Here is a 7,377-nt window from a genome sequence, read left to right on the forward strand (position 1 = left end):
CATTGTCAGAGAGAAGACACCATTTTCGTTATCAGAGAGAAGACGTATAGCACCTTTAACATCTTCCCGAAAAACTAGAATACTGAATTTACGTGCTAGGTTATCAAAGGAATTAGATGATGAGCGATGAGACTTGAGACAAGATTGTATAGATCTAGCTTCACTTAGAAGTGAAAAAAATCACCATTTTTCCATAAGGAAAAACGGCATTCTAAGTGTTTAGTGATCTCTTCATGCTTAAGTTTACCAACAGGTCTCTGAAGGAGTACATGAGGCAATGTCATTGCACCATAAAAAGCAATGGACTCTAAACTGGAAGAGGTAGCACAGGCATTAAATAAATTGGCCAGCTCACTGACAAAGGCATCTCCTGGCTTTCCTATAGGAACTCGAGAGAGATTCCTCTTCCAATAAACAACCTCCTCATAGCAAGTTGTTAATTGGGTAGAAGTGACATTACCATCATTCTTCCCCCACATAAAAGTAGGATCTGGTAGGAGAGGGAAATCGGGAAGGGAATTAGTTTGACTGTGTTGAGTTAGAAGACGAAGATGAAACTGTAATAGGCTATTGTGGGCAACCGAGATTGTTTGTTGTTATACTTGAAGTGGGGTGACTAACAATAACAGAATGGTCAGGCTTGTGGTAGATAGAGGATAGGTAAAAGTGTCGACAGCTAGATAGATAGGACCAGAAGAAGAAAGATTTGAATGTAGAGAAGAACGAATGGCAGCTGGGGTTACAATAGAGCTATTGGTTGAGTTATACTTATCACAGTGATCTTCCATAAGTGCAATGCAATTAGAGCATAGTTTTCCTGCCTGTACACAGGTACAAGATACACAATGACCTCTTTTGTTATAACGGCAACATCTAGGACCGCCAGCCACCATAGTACATGTACATGATTCACATACATGTTTACATGTATGTGTATAGTTTACATGTATGTGTATAGTTTACATGTACATGTAACCAAGAGTGGATAAGGAGGAGGAAAGAGTGTCTAAATGCCCTATGCTGCTAGATATATGTGCGCGTAGAAGTTTTATGGTTATTACTTGTACATTCCCGCATACCTTATTTAGTACAATAAGTGATAAATGCGCTAAAGCCATAGTTGGACGTGTACTTAAGTTAACTGTAATATAAAAATGGCTGCTGAACTGAGCAGCAGACCTTGGAAGCAGAATTTGACCTCACCTTGTTGTACCAGTCACTTTGTACCACTTTGAAGAGTTTTATAGTTTCCAAGCACACAAACCATGTTTGTTATTGACAAATGAAAAGCTCTTGATAACCCTCCTTTAGTCTGGTCCTTTTGGACCTGCAACATCAAGAGTAAGGATAATAAAAGAAGTGAAAGAATATGTGGTACATGTACTTTTGAGATGGGCTGTTAACTCTTAATCTTAAAAACGAAGTATTACAGATCTGCATGAGTTCACTGGAGCAGAGGCTTCTGACTCTTGACTCCATGTCCTCCTTCTTGATGCTTTAGGGCACTTAGGTGTAGTGGTATGGCGCTCATCAAGATTAGATGCTCTCAATCTGTTGTAACAGTCATGATCATTTGGATTGTGCTGTAGTTCTGACTCTTCCTTTTGAAACATCGTGACTACACGTGTGGGTGGGTGCACCATATAGGTTATTAAAAACACACCCATTTACTGTCATGGCTGCTGATGTTTAAACAGGTCAAAAAAGGTGCTAAACAAACTGTGAAAGACTTCTACGCACACATATCACTAGCAGTATAAGGCAGTTAGACACTCTCCCCTCCTCCTCATCCACTCTTGATGTAACTTACCATTATTGGACTGTACTTCTACTTTTAATTGTACTTGTGACATATATTGTATCTATTGGGAACATTTCTTTTATAAGTACCTGTGCCTGTACAGTCTATATGACAGTCAGTGTGGTCTACCCAAGTGTAGTGAAGGTGATAATAATAATAATCTTAATAATAGCAATAATTATAATAACAATAATAGTAATAATAATAATAATAATAATAATAATAATAGTTGATGTACATGTATTGAGTTTAGAGAGGGAAGAGGTGAGAGAGGGAGATATAGAAAGAAATACTAAAATAATAATAATAATAATAATAACAACAGTTAATGTGCATGTACATGCATGTATAAATTTTAGAGAGAGAGACATAATAATACATGACATTTAGTTTAACAGAAGGACACTATGCCCAACTTTTGTCGATAGTTAGACGTCAGAGTGTTGGCCACAGTTGGTTGATGCTTCTAGTCTGCCTACCCGCCTAGACTTCATTCCCAGCTTTCTACCCAGCACCTTGCCTTTGACCCTCTTTTCACGACTCAGTGACACCAATTGTCATCATACCATTTGACAATATAAACAGACTTTTAGGATTAATGTATTAGCATGATAGCCGTGGAGAACAGCAGGCTAGGCAGGCTAGGATGTTTGGGTGAAATCAATTGATGCAACCAAAGAATGATGACAGGTTCTGGTGTTTAGGCCGTATGATGAAAATATCATTTATGTATTATTTGAGTAGGAGGGCCTTTCTGATGTTAATTGCAGGAAGTTCCGTAGCAACACTGATATACAGATATTGGCAAAAGTTGGCAAGAATGCTGCTCTTCAAGCTGTTGAAAAGTAACTTAAGCAAAAGTAAAGTAGTTATTTTTGATGTCAGCATGTAGCAGGTGGGTAATTAAATTTGGGTTAAATATTGCAAGGTCTGGTTGTGTGAACATCTCCTTACGAATTATGCCTAAAAGCTCTTGTTGGGGAATGGATGGGTAGAGGTTTTTAACATCCGGAGTAACTAGGATTGCGTCTTCAGGTATAGTGACATTTTCTATAATTTTGACTAGCTCTGTTAAATTATTGAGAAAGTCCGGGTAGTGCTGAGCTAGTCGCGGAAGTACATAATCAAGAAAGAGAGCTGTTTTTGAGAGTAAGGAGTTGCTGTGTGACACAATGGGTCTTACAATGATTCCTGCAATGATGGGTTTGTGTATTTTAGGGATGCCATAAAAGACTGGAGTACAGGTTTTTGTGCTGGATTGAAGAAAGGAGTAGAGTCGTTTGTGTGGACTGAGTTCTTTAAATTTGATTAGGATATTTAGCATTGTTCGTTTTAAGTGGTCTGGAGGAAATGATTCTATTTTGTTGTAAGTGCTAGTTGACAGATGGAGTAGACACTGGTTGACATAGTCACTAGCATTAAGGACTACAATGCCTAAATTCCTGTCTGCTGGTTCTATGACTATGTCCGTCTTTTTCAACTGTGATCGCTCTGAGGTCATTCTTTGAAACGTTGGTTTTGTTGGTGTTTTTTCGTTGTTTTTTGAGATAATTGTTTAGATCCACTTTGGTGAGTTCCAAATAATTTTCTACAATTGCATTATTTGTTTTGAAGTGAGAAGGGGGTGTCTCTTGTCTTGTGGTCATGAGAAACCGCATACTACGGTGTACAAAGGTTTGATTGGTAGTGGTTGGGGAAATGGAAGGTGTGCTTTGGTTTGTGCGATTTGAGATTCTTGACTTACGAAGGGAGTGGCTAAAACTATCATATTGCGTGAGAAATACTTGTCTTACCTTTAATTGGAAGGGGTACTGTAGAGTAAATGACAATCCTTTATCTAAAACTGCTAAATGACTTGGTGATAAATGACAGTGACTATAATTATGTACTACAGAGTGGGGAGAGGTGTAAGTGGTCAGGTCATTTCTGCTATTCGCCGGGGCCCTTCTCTAAAATAGTCTAATTTTGCTCGTCTTTTTTTGGTAGATACTCTGTAAGTTGGCCTTTTCTCTTCCTTGGTGCAGATGTACATTAGGAAATGCTGTCTGGAGCAGTGGCTACAGCTTTAGGAGAAAGTGTAGTTGCTTCCCTTGGTTCAGCTGGTTGTCCTTCTGTGGCATTGGTGTGAGGCTGATGATGAGTATGAGCTTCTGTTTTAGAGCTCTGCTGAAGCCTTATCTGTTTCACTTTGAGGGTAATTGTATTCATCTCAATGGCCGATCTGACATAGTTGTCAAAGAGAGCTTTGTAGCTTTTTAAAAAAGTTGCTTTTTTAGCCACTTTTTAGCTGGTTCAAATATCTTCGGTAGCAATTTAGAGTTGTACTTCGTGGGGACAGTGCCGTGTTTGAGCAATATGTTTTGCAAGGTGATGAATTCCTCCAGGTGTTTGGTTTCACTTTGGATTACTACTTGTGAGTCTGTGGGTAGGGTTATCTAACAGTCTATTTCAGGTATTAGTGTGTACTTTTCATTATGAGAGAGTTAGTGTGTGTATGTATACCTATTGTGATGTTGTGTGTCATAGGTACTCATAGCGAAAATACATTACTTGCAATGACATGTGTTTGTGTGTATGACATGCTTTATTAATGGTGGAAGGAACTCATGTCTGCTGGTAATGATTATGGTTACTTTGCCAATCCTTCCAAATCCTGGTTACTTGTCAAACCTAATGTCCTCGTAACTACAAAATTACTATTCGCCAACACTAACATCAACATGACATCTAATGGATGCAGATACCTTGGTAGCCCTATTGGATCTCATCAATTTGTTAGTGAATACATTTTTAATACAATGAGTGAGTGGGTTAACTAACTAGAAAAACTAGCAACCATTGCTAAGACTCAATCAACCCCATGCTGCATATTCTATTCTCACTCCCGGCTTTCTCAGTAAGTTCACATACCTGTTTAGAACTACACCTATTGTCTCAACATTCGTTGAACCAGTAGAAAAAATGATACACTGTAAGCTAATTAAAATTTATCTGGTGAAGCTAGTATGAGTAATATAACCAGATCCATTTTCTCTCTTCCAGTTAGACTTGGTGGTCTTGGTATTAGGGATCACTTATCTCAACATTATAATGACTCCACATTCATCCTCTCTCCTCTCATTAATGCTATCTCTGAGCCAAACTCTACTGTATCAGTCTCTTTGATCATTTCTGACATTTCGTCGAAAAAATGTCAGGTGAAACAGAGTCATAAGGAGAAACTAATTTAACTATCACTTCCATAAATGACTTAATCACTGATGCCTCTCTCCTTCGATGTCTAGTAAGCCTGGTGCCTTCTCTTGGCTCACTGCACTACCCATATAAGAGCATGGTGTTGTTCTACATAAAGTTGCTTTTTGTAACAGCAGACCTTATTACATAGATCTTTCCTGATGTTCAAGTTGAACCAACTCTCGAAGCATTATCTGGTGAAACATTTTCCCACCAGTCTGCCATCACTGATGATAATGCTAGGGCTGACATTGCTGTGTGCAGTTTCTGGTCATTAAGGCAACGGTCCTTTCTAGATGTACGTGTCTTATATCCTTTCTCACACCTACAATAAATTATCTATTAAAGCCTGCCATAGGAGAAACGAGAAGGATAAAAGACGCCAAAATGGGTTAAAGGATCTGTAATGTTGAGCATGCCTCTTTTATACCACTAGTTTTTACCACTGCAGCAGGAATGGGTCCATCACCATCTACTTTCTATAAACAACTTTCATACAGACTCTCTATTTGTTACTCCAAATCCTACTCTACCATACTTAACTAGATTCGTTGCCATATTTCATTCTCTCTTCTTAGGAACTCCATTATGTATCTCAGAGGTGCACGCTCATCTTACCATCATCCCTGTCACTCGTTCCAATCTCAAGAGCAAGCTCTCTCAGATAGTAGGTTTACTAACCCACATACATTGTACATACGACATGTATATACTACAGTAGAAGACAAAATAAAGTTCACGTTCTACAGAAACGATACAAATACGAAACGGCTTAAAATACAATACTATGCATTGCATTAGAGTACCGTTTAAACAATTAAAAAACGGAAGTTTTCCGTTTTATTACCGTTTATACGGAAAAAGAACGGGTGTACAGTAAATTACACGTGGGTGCAGCGTGGTTGACTGGTTGAAGAGGAGACTTTATTGGGTCACTGAGCGTTCGCTCAAGCCATGTTTCACCTATCTGAGCTACACAAAACCATAGGCAAACGTAAGATAACTTGTACAAACATTAACTGTTTTGTTTTTCCATAGGTTTAGCAACAAATCTCCCTCCAATGATACGGCTCTGAAGCGGAGTGAAATCAGTGAATAGGAGAACTGAAGTGCATCATAGATTGGCAACATTAACTGATTTGTAGTCAAAGAATAACTATTTATTTGTATAAACAACAATAAACGCACACTATAAATTTTCTTCTTCATTCTTTATACTGGTACAAATTGCAACCTACGGTGAAAATACAGTGTTATAGAGTATAGTATTCTTACCAGAAGATGACAGGAGGCTTCTACTATACAGCAACAACTAATAAATGACCAAACTGGCTGAAATAGAACCAAGAACAAACCAAAACAAATATGATTTTTTTTACAAACCACACCTACTCTTCCGCATTGCCACGCCCTAAATTATTGCAATTGTTTTATTTCAGTTTTTTAAAAACGGTACAAAAATGAAAACGGTACGAACGGTGTTGTTGTACCATCGTTCTACAGTGCTAAAACGTGAACTTTATTTTGTCTTCTACTGTATGTCTTGTATAACATTTGAATTTTTATCTCAGACACACATAAGTACATGTATACTCTGTATTTTTATTATAATTAATAGTCAGCTCATGAAGCTCAAAAAAAACTATACATACATTAATACATGTACATTGTCTCTCCCATACAGTATGGTCACTACACGTACCCATGGAACTTCTTCTCTAACACTAACTTTATTCACATTCTCTACAGGATACTACTCACTAATGGTAAGTTACACGTACATATAAAACGATACACACATTAACACTAACCAATTCTCATTTCTAGTCAAAATGGCTCAGTGTGCAATCAATCACACCAGCAATAGCTCCCTTTTATCTTTATTAGGTATAAAGTACAACAAACTATAACAAAGGTAAGCCACAATAACACACAAATGTACTTACATTTATCTATACAGCTGCAATTGTACCAGTATCATTTAATAGAAAAATCATGCTTGTACTACACTGCTATTTATCTGTTCATAACTATAAAGAACATCAAAGTGTAATAAAGAAAAGTAAGCCACAATAACACACATACATGTACTTACCTTTATCTATACAGCTGCTATTGTGCCAGCAAAATTGAATAAAAAATCATACTTGTACTAGACAGCCATTTCTCTGTTTATACCTATAAAGAACAACAATGTGTAATAAAGAAAGGTAAGCTACAATAATGCACATACATGTACTTACTTTTATCTATACAGCTGCTATTGTACCAGCATCAATTAATAAATCATACTTGTACTAGACTGCCATTTATCTGTTTATAACAATAAAGAACAACGAAGT

At 37.4% G+C, this 7,377-nt stretch overlaps 1 long non-coding RNA gene across 1 annotated transcript; it reads right to left on the bottom strand.

Moving 5' to 3' along the window:
- Positions 1-6,852: 6,852 nt before the first annotated feature.
- LOC109583282 (uncharacterized) lies at positions 6,853-7,213 on the bottom strand. The gene is made up of 3 exons (XR_002185448.1): positions 7,131-7,213; positions 6,982-7,065; positions 6,853-6,939 (listed from the first exon to the last, which is right to left on the bottom strand). It is a non-coding gene; the product is annotated as an uncharacterized LOC109583282 (long non-coding RNA).
- Between the last annotated feature and the right edge of the window lie 164 nt (positions 7,214-7,377).

This window comes from Amphimedon queenslandica, unplaced genomic scaffold, assembly GCF_000090795.2.
Source record: "Amphimedon queenslandica unplaced genomic scaffold, v1.1 AMPQUscaffold_13518, whole genome shotgun sequence".
Taxonomy (NCBI): domain Eukaryota; kingdom Metazoa; phylum Porifera; class Demospongiae; order Haplosclerida; family Niphatidae; genus Amphimedon; species Amphimedon queenslandica.